We start from the raw sequence: 17,015 nt of genomic DNA on the forward strand, positions 1-17,015 counted from the left end.
AAGTCAACCTCTGGATTTGTGTTCATGCTCAATGGCGGTGCTGTCTCTTGGAAGAGTTCCAAGCAGGACACCACAGCGGATTCCACCACTGAGGCTGAATACATTGCAGCATCAGCTGCTGCTAAAGAGGCCGTTTGGATGAGGAAGTTCGTCCAAGAGTTGGGCGTCATTCCTGAATTTGTTGGTCCAGTCCCGGTGTACTATGACAACACGGGTGCCGTTGCTCAAGCAAAGGAACCAAGGTCTCATCAAAGATCCAAACACGTACTGAGGAAATACCACATCATCCGGGAGATTGTGGAAAGAGGAGACATCACTGTCGAACGAGTGGCCTCTGCAGACAATATCGCTGATCCGCTTACTAAGCCCTTTCCAGGACCATTGTTTGACAAACATCGCGAAGCAATGGGTCTACGTAGTATGACTAGTTGGCTATAGGGCAAGTTGGAGATTGAAAGAGTGGGTGCCCAGTGAGCCAACTTGTGGCTATGGGCTTTGATGACTCTTTGTACAAACGATCTTTTGTTTAATGTAATTTACACTTTTATTAATGGCAATGACTTTATCTTTCTTCATATTGTTATATTGTGATATACTATTGTTGTTTTGATAAAGACCTTGAATATACTATAGTGTATGTAAGATGTGGTAGAACATGGGGATGTCTATCATGAAATACATCTTATAGTCACTGTATATTCTAAACTGTTCCTAGTCGATTGAGCCGTCCGATAATAAGGATAAGGATCGCTCGAGTTTGAGACTAGCTTTGCGATGCGGAGTACCACGTTTCATTGGTAGGGAACATGGAGATGTTCGAAGCATGCAAATGGATATTCATAGGATGAATAATCGAACTACCCTATCCGGACTTCCAAGTGGTTATCACTTATCGAGTGGATAAAGTCCACGGTTTTGGTTGTACACCATTAGTCCTTACTACTTGAAACATCATGGAGACTCTATATGCTAGTACTGTGCTTTGACTCGTTTACCGACTCTATGGGGGTCATCAGGTGTCGGGATTGGGTACAGTTACAACACATATAGGAGTCGATGCATTGTTGTCAAGGATTCACCACATACTTGCGAGTGTGGATATCCTATGCGATCTGAGGAGATATTAGTGTGACGAATCTCTGGCCAGAGTACTTGATGTGATTTAAGAAATGGTTTCTTAGTAGCACATGCGATGTCACTAATTTGATCTTCAAGATGTATTGCATAGTTATCGAATCTTGAGCGACTCTCGATATACCAATGGTTGTTGATTCGATCGGGATATATGGATGAAGGGACCGTACTGTACGCTAACCAAAATCTACTGGTTCTTGTAGGCACTATCAGTGATACCTAGGGAATCATGGGGCGATGTTGCTAGGCGCTTTACCATGATTCGTTGGGCAAGTCGGAAATCGTTGTTCCGAGTCACAAGGAGTTGTGAGCCCACGACTAGCTGTATCCCTGAACCATTGAGGGTCACACAGTGTAATGGAGTTTTAATCCCCGTTGAGATAGTTAAATTTAAATAGTTAAATTTAATGAATAAAGAAGTTGGACTTCTTAAATAAGAGTAAGGGAGTAGGATTTCCTAAAATGACATAGGGATATACATTTTTGGAAACCACTGAATTCGGATTCAGGAAAATTTATCTTGACTTTAAAATGTGCAGAAATGGTTTCTGTGCACATTGGTAAAATCGGTTTATCAATCGGAGTCACGATGAATTTTATATTAATTTCTGAACATGCGGGCTTTGCTTGTCGGGCCTCAACTTATGACTAATGGGCCCTAATGTGTTAGTGGCCTGCATTATAAATAAGTTATTGTAGTACAGAAATTATACAAAACAGGTCATAATTTTGAGAGAAAAATTTCGAAACCCTAGCCTCTCTCTCAAATATTTTGGCCGAACACCCTCCCTCTCTCTGTCTGAGAAATTCCGGTCTGTGATTTTGAATTGCAGTCTGGAATAGCGAATCAAATTCGTTTATTCTCTTCGCAGAAAACTTCTGATAGATTTTCTAGTGCAATCTATCAGAGGGATTAAACCTCCATTCGTGGACCTGATTGAAGGAGTTCATCAGTTCATGGGAGAGACAACAAGAGCAGAGAAATCTGTTGGAGTCCAATAATATCGCTTCGAGATTGAAGGTAAAATTTAATAATTGTTATTTAATTTTACACACACTTATAATTTAATCGTTAAACGGTTGATACCCACACTATGGAATTGTTCCATAATAAAATTTTTAAACTTCCGCTGCACCGGGTATCAATCATGATTGATCTGAACGCCAGTTTTCCAACAAGTCGGTCTACCAAAACCAAGATAGCATCACAGTTCCTCGGGGATACCGGCAAATGGGTCACAAAGTCCATTGTGATAAACTCCCATTTCCATTCAGGAATAGGCAGACTGTGAAGCAATCCTCCAGGTCGTCGGTGCTCTGCCTTGACCTGTTGACACACCAAACATCTCGAAACAAACTGATAAACATTGCGTTTCATTCCCTTCCACCAGAAACGAGTACGTAGATCCTTGTACATCTTGTTGCTCCCAGGATGAATACTCAACTTAGTGTGATGTGCCTGAGACAAAATCTCCTCTCGCAACTCTTCATCTTGCGGAATCACAAGCCTACCAGACAAACACAGAAAGCCATCTGACTGAAAATGAAATCCAGACGAGCTACCCTCGTTAGCTAGACGAGCTGAACGCTGGGTCTTTGAATCAGACATCTGAGCATCTCGGATCCGCGAATACAAGGCTGGCCCAGATAATATCGCAAACATCTGGATACTCTGCATACCTTTCTTATGCTTGAAGGTATAACCTGAAGTACAACAGTCACTGATCGCACTAGACATCGAACAAGTCTGAAGTGCTGATAGTCGCACCTTGCGACTCAAAGCATCAGCGGTGAGATTAGCAGCTCCCGGATGGTACTTAATCTCGCAATCATAGTCCTTAAGCAAGTCCATCCAACGTCTCTGCCTCATGTTCAACTCCGCCTAAGTGAACAAATACTTGAGACTCTTATGGTCGGTGAAGATCTCAAATTTCTCGCCATACAGATAATGACGCCAGATCTTCAAAGCGAACACAATGGCTGCTAACTCCAAATCATGGACTGGGTAGTTGTCCTCGTGAAGCTTCAGCTGTCTAGAAGCATATGCGATCACATGCCCATTCTGATTCAGGACACAACCTAACCCCTGAAGAGAAGCATCCGTGTAAACCACATACCCTCCAGATCCTGACGGTAATGCCAACGCCGGCGCAGAAGTCAACCGCCGTCGAAGCTCACAGAAATTCTCCTCACACTCAGAAGACCACTTAAAATCCACACCCTTGCGGGTAAGCTGCGTCAACGGTCGGGCTAACTGAGAGAAGTTCAGAATGAAGCGATGATAATACCGTGCTAGACCCAGAAAACTACGGATCTCAGCAACTGTCGTCGGACGCGACCAATTAAGTACCGCTTCAATCTTGCTTGGATCAACAGAAATCCCCTCCCTGGATATGATATGGTCAAGAAAGACCACTCTATCCATCCAGAACTCACACTTACTCAGCTTAGCGTACAACTGCTCATCTCGAAGAGTCTGCAGTACCAACCGCAAGTGAGAAACATGCTCTTTCGTATTACGTGAATACACCAAGATGTCGTCAATGAAGACCACGACAAACTTGTCCAAGTACTCCCTGAAGACACGGTTCATCAAATCCATGAATATAGCCGGCGCATTAGTCAAACCAAATGGCATCACTAGGAACTCATAATGCCCATAGCGAGTACGGAATGCAGTCTTGGCTACGTCCTGATCACGGACTCTCAACTGATGATACCCAGATCTCAAGTCAATCTTGGAGTAAACTGATGTGCCCTGCAGCTGGTCAAACAAGTCATCAATACGAGGCAACGGATACTTGTTCTTCACAGTGACTCGGTTCAGTTGCCGATAGTCAATGCACAGCCGCATCGACCCATCCTTCTTCTTCACGAAGAGAACAAGAGCTCCCAAAGGAGATACACTAGGACGAATGTACCCCTTGTCCAAAAGATCCTGTAGCTTATTCTTCAACTCATGCATCTCTGACGGAGCCAGACGATATGGTGCTCTATAAATAGGTGAAGTACCCGGCATCAACTCTATGCCAAACTCGACTTCCCTAGCAGGAGGAAAACCCAGAATCTCATCAGGAAACACATCTGGAAATTCATCCACAACAGGAATGCTCTCTATCCCAATACTCTCAGCGGACAAATAAACTGCATAGATAAGGTAGCCTTCCCCGCCAGACTCTAGAGCTCGACAGGCTCTCAAAGCTGATACCAAAGGCATCGGGGGTCGCGCTCCCTCACCATAGAAAAACCAACTCTCACTCCCCTCTGGATGAAAGCGTACTAATCTTTGATAGCAGTCCACTGAAGCTTGATAGGTAGTCAACATATCTATTCCCAGAATGCAATCAAAGTCGTCCATCGCCAGGACCATGAGATTCGCTAACAGAATGTTTCCTTCGAACTCTAAAGGGCAACCCATCACTAGACGCTTAGCCAAAGCAGATTGGCCTGTCGGAGTAGAAACAGACATCACTATGTCTAGTGCAATGCATGGTAACTTATGCTTCTTAACAAAACGTGCAGAAATGAAGGAATGAGATGCACCAGTGTCAATAAGTACAAGAGCAGGTATACCATAAAGCAGAAATGTACCTGCGATGACTTTCTCATTCTCCTCCACAGCCTGATCATGTCTCAGGGCAAACACCTGGCCAGAAGCTCGTGACCTCAAATGAGAACTCCCAGCAGACTGTCCCTGCGACCTCTGCTGTACGGTCGACTGAGGGAAAGACCTGTTCCGCCGAATGCTGTCCTCTGCCTGGTGACAACGGCTCACCAAACCCTCGTAGGACATGTCGTCGCCAACCGCCACACGGTCATGGATCTCAGGGTTAAGGCCCTGAAGGAATAGATTACACTTCATCTCTGAGCTATCAGCAATCTTGGGGCAATAGGATAGCAGATCAAAGAACCTCTGCTGATACTCATCGATAGACATGGCTCCCTGTCGCAGACTCAGTAGCTCGCCTGCCTTTGTCTAACGGAGTGCAGGAGGAAAATACCGCTTTTGGAAAGCTGTGCGAAACTCGGCCCAGGTGGCCACTCCTCTCGCCGCAACAAAAGGTGCAGAAGTAAACCTCCACCACCTGCGCGCACGCCCATCCAAACGATAGCCAAGGGTCTCCACCTTCTGCTCCTCGGTGCATTGGAAAGTCTGAAAAGTCGTCTCCATGCGGTCTAACCAGTTCTCCGCATCCTCCGGAGACTCTCCTCCAACTAAGGGCTTAGGACCCATAGCTAAGAATCGACGCACAGTGAAAAGCTCGTCGTCATGATGACTATGACGCCGTTCTCGACGAGGCTCCCGATCGGCATCACCCCAACGCCCACCAACACTGCCATGAGAACTCCGGTCGTCAAGATTTGACATCTACAAAAATACCTCAAGATGAGACTAAATCCCAAGAATTCTTTTGCATGCTCTGATACCATAAATGTAGTGACCCTTACCCAGATCACCTACTAAACAGAACTTAGGCATGCAATTAACTTAATAAAACAGATATCAGAATAAAACTGTGGAAACCATAAACAAAAATACAATCCCTAGTAAAGGAATCTGTAATTTATCCAATAATATACAACCAAATCGAATAGCTGTATAAACCCAAACAACAGTAATAAAACCTAGACGAAGCTCCAGCTGGCCAACCACTGACTAGCCCCTCCTGGATCCACCCTCCTCGTCCAATCGCAAACCTGCCCCATGGAATAGGGTGTCCAGAAAAATACAGAGTACGAGACGTGAGCATAAAACGCTCAGTGCGAGAGTATGAGTATACATGCATGCAAAGTGAACTTCCTATAGACTCGAGGTCAAGGATCAGATAACAGAGACAGAACGGGCCCTGGTATGTAGCACGCTGTGCCGTCGCTTCAGGAGGTGGCTCCCATACCGAGATAATCGTGGATACGCCGGACCCAAATCGATGGAAGTCAATCCACTAATAGGATAGGGTACAACCCTACTAACAGACATCTCGAAAGAGATACAGCAAGATGCAAATGAATGCAGCATAATATCATGGCATATAAATCATGCAGTCACATAATACATGCATACTCAGTCAGGATATCTCGAACAGTACTTTCGTACCTCAAAACAGTGCAAGCTCTACCAACTCTAGGTCCATGCCTATAGTCTTCTCTACACTGCCAAATGATACTTCTTATCATTAAAGTGCTCTAAAAGCCTTAACTAAGCTATTGCATACTCCTAAATATTTATAGGAAGAAAAAGCTATAACTTCGTCCGTCGTTAGCCCTTTGATGTCGATGCCTCCAGAACTTGGGCACAACTCCGCTATGACTACCGAATGCCTTGCCGACCTCCGGACCAAGCCCAAGAAGACTAGAACAGCTCCAAAAGGACTTGAATGGAAAGGAGAACTCGGAATTGGCAAATGAAAGTGAAGCCTCGGCCTTCTATTTATAGACAACGATCGGAACTTCCGATCCTTGATCGGAACGTCCGAACCTCGATCGGAACGTCCGATCCTGCCATCGGAGCTTCCGAAGATCCTGATCTGCCACGTGTCAAAATATCACTTGTTGACTCCGGATAGGGGTGATCGGAGCTTCCGGTCCTGATCGGAGCTTCCGATCTTGCCACACGTCATGCCTGACGTAATATCGATCGGAGCTTCCGATCCTGATCGGAGCTTTCGAACTCACCTTCGGAGCTTCCGAACTCTACCCAAGTTATTATGATTAATTCCTTAATTACTGATTTTGGTTACGGGCCACTACAATTTTAATTACAGGCACTAAGATTTTCATTTTACTCCCTGTGTGATCGATATCTGAATTATTCACTATATTAAAACTTGACACTCGTACGCTTGCGAGCAATTTTCACAGACAAGTTTTTGGCGCCGTTGCCGGGGAGTAATTTTGATTATTTTTTAGTCTTGTTACCAATTAGTCTAGATTTTAATTTAGAGTTTTTATTTTATTTCTAAGTTACTAATTAATTTCTTCTTATTTTTTATTGCAGTCTATGCGACGATCTCAAAGTTCTAATTCTCTACTTTTTGATCCGGAGATCGAGCGCACTGCATGTGCTTTGAGAAGAGAGAGAAGAGAAGAAATTAATAACATGGCTGAAGAGAATGTGAATCAAGCTCCCTTGGTGCCAATTAGAGATCACTTTCGGCCGACGATCCAGGCTCACTATTTTGGAATCGCTCGTGGAACTATCAATGCAAACAATTTTGAGCTAAAGCCTTCCTTGATCAACATGGTTCAACAGAACCAATTTAATGGGAGTGCCACTGCTGATCCTCACCTACACCTACGCACCTTCTTGGATATAACTGATACGGTAAAAATAAATGGTGTGCCTGAGGATATTATTCGCTTACGCTTGTTTCCGTTTTCTCTCAGGGATCAAGCCAGAAGTTGGTTGCAGTCACTGCCGCTTGGAAGCATCACTACATGGGAGGGGATGGCAGAAAAATTTCTTGCGAAATATTTTCCACCAGCCAAAACCACCCAACTGAAGATTGAGATCAGTACTTTTAGGCAGATGGACTCTGAACAGCTCTACGAGGCGTGGGAAAGGTATAAAGAATTACTTAGACGTTGACCTAACCAAAATTTTGCAGATTGGGAACAGATCGAGTGGTTTTACAACGGACTGAATGTGCCTACAAGGATGAATGTCGATTCTGCTGTTGGAGGCACCATTTTTGCTAAGGACCATGTGCAGGCCTATGATATGTCAGAGCAGATGACGGTCAATAGTTTCCAATGGCCATCTGAGCGTATAGGAGTAAAGAAGCCGGCTGGAGTGTATGCTGTGGATCCTCTCACATCCATCACCGCTCAATTATCTGCACTGACTACACATGTAGCTTCTTTGAATAAAATTAATGTTGCAGATTCAACTCGAGTTGAAGGATCACATACACAAGAGGAGGTGAGTTATATTAATCCTAATGGATACCGAGGTTATGGAGCTTACAGAGGTAATCATGTTCCCAACACTTTTCACCCTAATTTGCGGAATAATGAAAATTTTTCATATGCTAACAATCCTAATAAGGGTGATGGTAAGTTGTCTTTGGAGGACGTTGTTAGTACTTTTGTGCAGGAATCAGGTAAGAGGATGGCGAGAACTGAGTCTCGCCTCGACAGCTTGGAGACGCACATGGCCAACATGGTTGCAGTGCTGCAATCCATGGAAACTAGCATAGGGCAGTTGGCGAACGCACTGAAGGACAACAACCGCGGCCAGTTTCCTAGCAATACTGAGGTAAATCCCAAGGAGCATTGCAATTCCATAGAGTTGAGAAGTGGAAAAGAAGTTGGAATTCAAGAACCTGCTGTTGAAGAGAAGAAATTTGAGGAAAAAGTTGAGGAGAAGGAGCCAAAACCGGAGCCAAAACCGATGTATAAGCCTCCACTTCCCTACCCGCAGAGGTTCAAGAAGAAAGCATTGGATGAGCAGTTCTCCAAATTCTTGGAGATTTTCAAGAAAATTCACATCAACATCCCCTTTGCTGAATCTTTGGAGCAAATGCCAAATTATGCAAAGTTCATCAAGGAGATGATGTCCAAGAAGAAGAAGCTGCTAGAGAACGAGGTGGTCAATCTGACAGAAGAGTGCAGTGCGGTGCTACAAAAGAAGATGCCACAGAAACTTAAGGATCCAGGGAGTTTACTATTCCTTGTTCTATTGGTGGTTCTCATTTTAATAATGCACTTTGTGATTTAGGGTCCAATATTAATTTAATGTCATTATCTATTTACAAGGCCTTGGAGTTGGGAGACATGAAATCGACTAAGATTTCATTGCAATTGGCGGATCGGAGCATTAAATATCCACTAGGAATTGTTGAAGATGTTCTAGTCAAGGTGGATAAATTCATCTTCCCAGCGGATTTTGTGGTATTGGATATAGAAGCAGATCATGGTGCTCCACTCATTTTTGGGAGACCATTCTTGGCCACAGCAGATGCAAAAATTGAAGTGATGAAAGGGGAGTTGTCAATGGGTGTGGAGTGTGAACGGGTAATCTTCAACTTATTTACGAAAGAACCTAATCCACCCATCGAAGATTTGTGCTCAATTGAACCAGTTATGAAGTTGGAGTGTTGTCAAAGAGCCGATTTAGAGGTTGATTTATCGAAGGAGCGAGCGCCAAATTTAACGAAGGCCACGAAGAAGAGAAAGAAATTTAAAAGGCGGTTCGTGGAACTTATTTGGCGCGTTAAAGAGAAAGGAAAAAATTAACACCGGTGAAAGTCGGGCTGACGACTCTAAACCAAACGCTTTTTTTGAGGCAACCCAAAATTTTTGTTTTAGTTTTTTTTTATTTTATTTTATTTATTTTCTCCTTCAATTTTATTTTTGTCTTTTCGTTAAATTTTTTTTTTATTTTTATTAATAATTTTGGAGGCTTGATATTTTAAATTTTCAATTTATTTCAGGAATTGAGAACTCTTGTCAGAGTTTCATGCGCGCACGCGCAAGCTTTTAAGCGCCCGCTCAAGATTGGGAGTTGAAATCAGAACGTTGTGCGCGCTCGCTTTGACTCCGCAGCGGCCGCCTCACCTCTACACATACTTAAGTGCGCAACATATGCGCTATCGCGCTCACCATTGGCGCAGACACATGCGCTATCGCGCATCACTTTCAAGCGCCAACAATCAACTCCATCAGCGCATCACCTTGCGCTAACGCCCTATCCATCAGCCCTTCACCTTGCGCCCCTCAACCCACCAACAACGCTAGACCAAGCGCTATCGCGCCCCTCAACCCACCAACAGCGCTGCCCAAAGAGCTAACGTGCAAACAAGACATCCTCTTCTGCGCTAGACTAAGCGCAATCGCGCATCTTTTCCCTCTTTCAGGCATGTTATCAGCTGCTACATCATCTGCGATTCATTATGCCATAAGATCCTACCAGCTGCTGCACAACTTATGCAAACCATTTTCATATCTGCTCCCTCATGCGCTTCACTAGCTGCTACATCGCCATGCACAGCTTCCATCTGTGCAGCAAACCATGCAAAAAAGTGCAGCCTCCTGATCTCCTCCAAGAGCAAGCAAGCATATCAACAGCGCAGGTTCCATGAACTAAGCAGCTTCACCATCCATGCGAGCAAGATCTCAGAGCGTGCAAGTTACTTAACCACCCAACATCATGCTCGTTAGCTGCTCTATATCATGCAATGTCAAATTTTTGCAAGATCATTTGGATGTTCATGTGATATGGAGATGATTTTGATAACGCCGAGTACTGATGCTTGGTGTCGAAGGTACGCGTCCCGTGTCCCTTGTGCTTTTATTGTTTTTAATCATTAGGAACAATGATTATATTAAGTTTGGGGGGAAGAATTAGTTGAGTGTTGTTGTGCTTAATAGATAAATTTTATTTTTTTGAGTTGAGTTGAGTTGAGTTGAGTTGAAAAGAAGTCGAGAAAGAAATGGATGCATGGCCGATGAAAATTTTATTTTTGTTTTGTGTTATAACTGAAATCCATGATTGTCCACCTATCTGACAAAATATTTTTGAAAAAATGGAACCAATTAGATGAACAATTTCCTATATACTCTGTGATTAATGCTTGAATCTGATTTTTGAGACATACAGACATAGATATGATTGAGGCATTGTTTGAAATTTTTGGGCCTGAATTTTATTGGAAAAATATTATCCTTAGTTGCCTATTTGAGCCTACACGTTTATTAGTACATTGAGGTACAAGAAAATTCTGAAATTTGTTGAAAATCATCGTTAACTGCTGATGATTATCTCTTCTGCACTGATTGAGATTTTTATGAATTAATTGTGGATTTAGACTTGTCTAGAACTAGTTCGGACACTCTTCGAGGCGAAATACGGGCAAAACTGAGATTAGGAATGATTTAGGAGATTTTTCTGAATGCGTTTGAGCCTTTCAAGCCACCTAATTATTTATGTTATCCCTAGTACCTTGTTTGAGCTTTATTTGAAAATAGAATGGCATGCGTGTAAACGTATGATTAAGCCCCCATTCGTAATTGTTTCAAGGTCCTACATTGACTACCTAAATAGCCTATACACTAATTCCTACCTTTAAGGGAGTAATTTTAATGCTAAATTGTTATATGCTCCTAAATTGATTTGTAAAAAAGGGAATGGTGTGGTGGTGAATTGAAAAGATGAAAAGAGGTAGTAGAAAAAAAATGTGATTGTGAAAGAAGTTGTGAGAAAAAGTTGAAAAAATTAAATGAAGTGAAGAGAAAAAGTGTGAAATTGTGAATGAAAAGGAGTTGAAATTAGAATTAAGCATGAATATAAATTACTCCTTATTTGAATTCTTATCATTTGTTTGTAGCCATGAGCCAGACCTTACATTATAAGTTGATTAAGTCCTATTGACCGAGTCTCAGTTGCCCAATATACTAGTAGAGAAGAGTTGCGAGAATTTAGCCTATGGACTGTTAATTGATACTTTTAATGATTATGAATTTTGGTCTAAACACTTACACGCTATTATTCTTTGCATTTACCTAATTGTGAGTGTTTTTGATTCAATATCCTTTAATTGATCCTATTCTACCTTGAAAAGACTTCATGATCTATGAATGTGTGAATTGAACTTGGAGAAAAGTATTTTGAACGTGAGTTGCGGAGATTGTGAGTTTATGAGGTTATTTTGTTATGATTGAAACTTTCAAGTGTTAGTAAGGTGGATGAGATTGGATTTGAAAATTCTTTGAAATCATTATTGAGGTCATTGCTCCATATTATTTCTTGGCTATTCTTGTTGGTTTGATAGAATGAGTTTTTAGAATTTGATTTGAATTGTTTTGCTCGGGACTAGCAAAAGTCTAAGTTTGAGAGTATTTGATAAGTGTATTTTATACACTTAATTTATATATGATTTTAATTGTTAAATATTTGTTTCGAGCAGATTTATGTGGGTATTGTGTTGTTTTTTTTATTGTAGGGAATTATTGAGATTTTGTGAAGTATGGAATTTTGAGGAGAAAAATAAGAAATTTAAGGAGAAAAGAAGGATTAAAAGAAATAAAAGAAAGAAGAGAAAAGAATAGAAAAGAAAAGAATAATAAAAGAAAGAAGAAAGGAACAGACAAGAATCGATAAAAGCAAAATGGGCTTTTATATTGGGCATCTTGTTAGCGCTTAGTTTAGCGCTAAAGAGGAGATTTCTAGAGCAAACGCACAACGTTCCTTGGGAGAGAAAGTGGAATCCAGGAGCCTATGCGCGCGCGCGTGAGTCGTGGAGCGGCCGCGCGTCGCAATATCTGAAGATGGAAATATTTTACCGGGAAGGAAACTTGGTATTTTCTTGGGCTTTTTCATGGGCTTTTGTGAAGCGATATAAAAAGGAATAAAAGGTCAATCAGAAGGGAGAGCCGCCACAACACATTAGAAATCAGAGAACAGTATTGATCGTGTGATTTCTGTTAAGAGATTTCTGGAGCTTTATCGTGAGAACAAAGAGGGAGTTTGATAGTCCGGACACGGCGTCGACGACGGATTTGATTTCTTACTTTTATTTTATTCTGAATATGTTTTAATTTATGGATTATTGTTTTATTCAGAATTTGATTATGAACTAAATTTTTATAGTCTAGAGGTCTGGATGGAACCTGGTGTAGACACTTTCATGAATTCTTGATTTTATTGAATTGAGTTTCTTCTAGATTAATTGTTTTTTCTAGAATTGATTTTCTTTTCAATTATCTGATCAATAATTGATTTGTTATATTTATTTGAAATTTGGCACTCGGGAGAGGATATTTTGAATAGGACCATTGAAAAATACACTGTTAATTGTTTATCTGACTCGGGAGAGCTGATAACTTTAATAGAGCTTTTAAAGAGAACGTTGTTTTGCGATAGATCACTGCGATAAATTCTTGATAGGGATATTGGAATTGAATTGTAGTTGATAAACATTATTTGTTGTTCGGGAGAGGGAAATAATAAACATAAGTGTTCTTGGCTATTAATTGACTGAAATTCATGAAGATTAATTAATTAGGATTGACTGTTGTTGAAACCAGGTGAAATCTATACCTCTAGACTATTTTCTCTGAGTGATTATTTCTGATAGTTGTGTGTGTGCTATTTAAAATCAACTGATTATTTATTTTTATTGCAAAATTCTCAAAGTTTAATTTTCTAGATAAAGTTTGGACTATTTTAATTATATACAAGCATTAAGATTTTCATTTTATTCCCTGTGGGATCGATATCTGAATTATTCACTATATTAAAACTTGACACTCGTACGCTTGCGAGCAATTTTCACAGACATCATTGGACCGGGGTTTGCCTGATATCTACTCGTGACACTCAGAGCAAATGCAATATCAGGCCTTGTTGAAATCTTACCATACATGACACTACCAATGGCTGATGCGTACGGTATGTGTGTCATCATCTCTATCTCCTCATCATTTTTAGGGCACATTGATTTAAATAAAGAAACTCCATGACACATTGGTAGATGTCCTCTCTTGAAATCTTCCATAGAGAACCTCCTCAGTATGGTATCTATATAGGTAGCTTGGGTCAAACCCAACATCTTTTTTTATCTATCTCTATAGATCTTTATGCCTAATATATAGGATACTTTACCCATATCTTTCATCAAGAATTTACTGGACAACCAAACTTTAGTTGATTGCAGCATTCCTACATCATTCCCAATGAGTAGAATGTCATCAACATAAAGTATTAGCAATGTTACTGCATCCCTATGAACCTTTTTATACACACATTGTTCTACAGAATTTTTAACAAAACAAAAATCTTTGATAGTGTCATCAAATCTGAAGTTCCAACTTCTTGATGCCTGTTTGAGACCATAAATAGATCTCTGAAGTTTGCATATCTTATGCTCACTTCCCATGGATGTAAACCCCTCTGGTTGAGACACATAAATCTCTTCTTTAATGTTGCCATTAAGAAAAGCTGTATTTACATCCATTTGCCATATTTCATAGTCATACCATGCTGCTATGGCTAGCAGCATCCTAATGGACTTGAACATAGCTACTGGTGAAAAAGTTTCCTCATAGTCAATTCCTGGCCTTTGAGTATAAACTTTTGCCACCAATCGAGCTTTGAAGATCAATACCTTCCCATACACCCCAAGTTTCCTTTTGTAAATCCATTTGCAACCTATAGGAACGATTCCATCAGGAGGATCTACTAAAGTCCAAACTTGGTTGGAATGAACTGAGTCAAACTCTGATTGCATAGCTTCAAGCCATTGGGATGCATCGACATCAAAAATAGCTTCTTTAAAAGTTCTTGGATCACATCCAAATTCAGGTTCAACCTGATCACCTTCAAGAAGAAGACCATATCTTATAGGTGGTCTTGAAGTTCTTTCGGATCTTCTAGGTACGTGTATCTCAGTTATTGGCTGCTGAGGTGTAAGATCTTCAGTGGGTTGTGCTTGAACCTCTTCAAGCTCTACTATATTGCCTTTTCTATCCAATAGAAATTCCTTCTCGAGGAAGGTGGCATTCCTAGAAACAAACACCTTTGTTTCTTTAGGATAATAGAAATAATATCCAATAGAATTCTTTGGATACCCTATGAAGTAGCATAAAATGGATCGACTATCCAATTTATTCCCCACTTCCTGCTTTACATAAGCAGGACACCCCCATACCTTTAGGTATGAATATTTAGGAATCTTTTCTTTCCATATTTCATATGGTGTCTTATTCACTGCTTTAGTATGTACATTGTTCAATAACATCATAGCTGTTTCAAACGCATAGCCCCAAAACGAAGAAGGCAATTTAGTGAAACTCATCATTGATCGGATCATATCCATCAATGTCCTATTTCAACGTTCTGCAACACCATTTAATTGTGGTGTGCCATGAGGAGTTAACTGAGAGAGAATTCCATTCTCTTTTAGATAGTCTTGAAACTCGGTACTTAAATATTCTCCACCTCGATCAGATCAAAGAGTTTTAATATTTTTACCAAGTTTCTTTTCAACTTCATTTCTAAATTCTTTGAACCTTTCAAAAGATTCAGATTTGTGTTTCATCAAGAACACATACCCGTACCTTGAATAATCATCGGTAAAGGTAATGAAGTAAGTATGTCCATACTTAGTACCAATACTAAGTGGACCACACACATCCGTATGGATCAAATCCAATAGGTCATGTGCACGTTCGACTTTACCATTAAATGGTAACTTAGTCATTTTAACTTTCAGACATGATTTAAAAATTTGTAAGGAGTTTATATTGGACATGTCATACATGCCAACTCCCACTAGCTTTGACATCCTTGTTGGGGAAATATGACCTAGTCTAGCATGCCATAAGTGTGCTGGGTTGAGACTATCAACCTTTCGTTTTGATGTTGTTGATTCATGTAATTGCATATTATTTATTGGGATCTCTTTGATTTTCAAGTTGTAAAGATCATTTTCTAATTCCCCATTTGCAATCAAACATTCATTTTTGTAAATATTGCAAAACCCTTTTGCAAACGTACAAACAAATCCATCTCTATCTAACATAGGAATGGATATAATGTTTTTCACAAGATCAGGAACATACAAAACATCTTTAAGATACAACTTAAAGTTATTATTCAACACTAAATAAACATCCCCTTTATCTTTTGCAGCAACTCTTGCTCCATTGCCCATCCTCAATAAAGTCTCAATTTCCCTGAGTCGCTTGCTTCTTGTCATCACCTGCAAATCATTGCATAGATGAGAACCACAGCCGGTATCCAATACACAAGAAGAAGTATTAATCGAGACATTTATTTCTATGTAGAACATACCCTTTTCACAACGTTTCTGAGCGATATAATCTTTGCAATTGCGCATCCAATGCCCAGGTTGTTTGCAGTGAAAACAGACATCGTCTTTCTTGTCGGTTTTGGGAGAGTTCAACATACGCTTCTTGTTGGGTTTGTTTTTTCGGACTCGAGCAGAACACTTCTTGCCCTTTCCTTTAGTCCATTTCTTCGCACGAGACGAAGAGCCAACTAGGAGAACCGGTTTCTCCTTTTTCATGGTTGCTTCAAATGAAGTAAGCATGTTGACAACCTCTTCAAGGGTGGCCTCAATCTTATTCATGTTAAAGTTTACCACAAACCCATCAAATGAATTTGGTAAAGACAATAGCAGGACGTCAACCAAAATCTCATGGGGAAGAACCATGTCTTGGCTTACCAATCGCTCAATGTACCCAATCATGTGGACACCATGCTCACGAACCGAAGTTCCTTCTCGCATACGTGCAGTCATGAGTGATTTTACGGTTGTGAACCTTTCAGCTCTTGTTTGTTCACCATACAAATCTTGTAGGTGTAGGTGAATGTCAACAGTATTCACAGCACTCTCAAATCGCCTTTGTAATTCATTTGATATTGAAGCCAACATATAGCACTTAGCTTTAAGATCATGGTCCCACCACACCTCAAGCTTCTTTAGCTCATCAGGGCTGATGTCTTTAGCCGCCTCTTTTGGAGGTGCTTTTGTTAGTACATATGTTAACTTCTCCGACGCAAGCACGATTTTTAGGTTTCTTAGCCAATCTGAGTAGTTTGGTCCAGTAAGTTTGTTTGTCTCGAGGATAGCAGATAATGGATTGCGATTAGCCATATTCGAAATTTTTAACTGAAAAAGAAGACAGATAAAATGTTACTGATTATTTAATCAATTTAATAAGACATAAAATATGGTCTTTTATTTTATGAATTACCCTCCCACTGTTTTGACATTTTCACCACCCTTTAATGAAAAAGAGAAATTGTATTTCCTCAATGAGAACATGAAGTCCAATTGGCTAATTTTGATCTCTGAATAATATCAGCCGAGCTCAATTCCCAAAGGTAGTTTCCAATTACATCCAATGTAACCTTCATG

Source organism: Henckelia pumila, chromosome 3, assembly GCF_033568475.1.
Source record: "Henckelia pumila isolate YLH828 chromosome 3, ASM3356847v2, whole genome shotgun sequence".
Taxonomy (NCBI): domain Eukaryota; kingdom Viridiplantae; phylum Streptophyta; class Magnoliopsida; order Lamiales; family Gesneriaceae; genus Henckelia; species Henckelia pumila.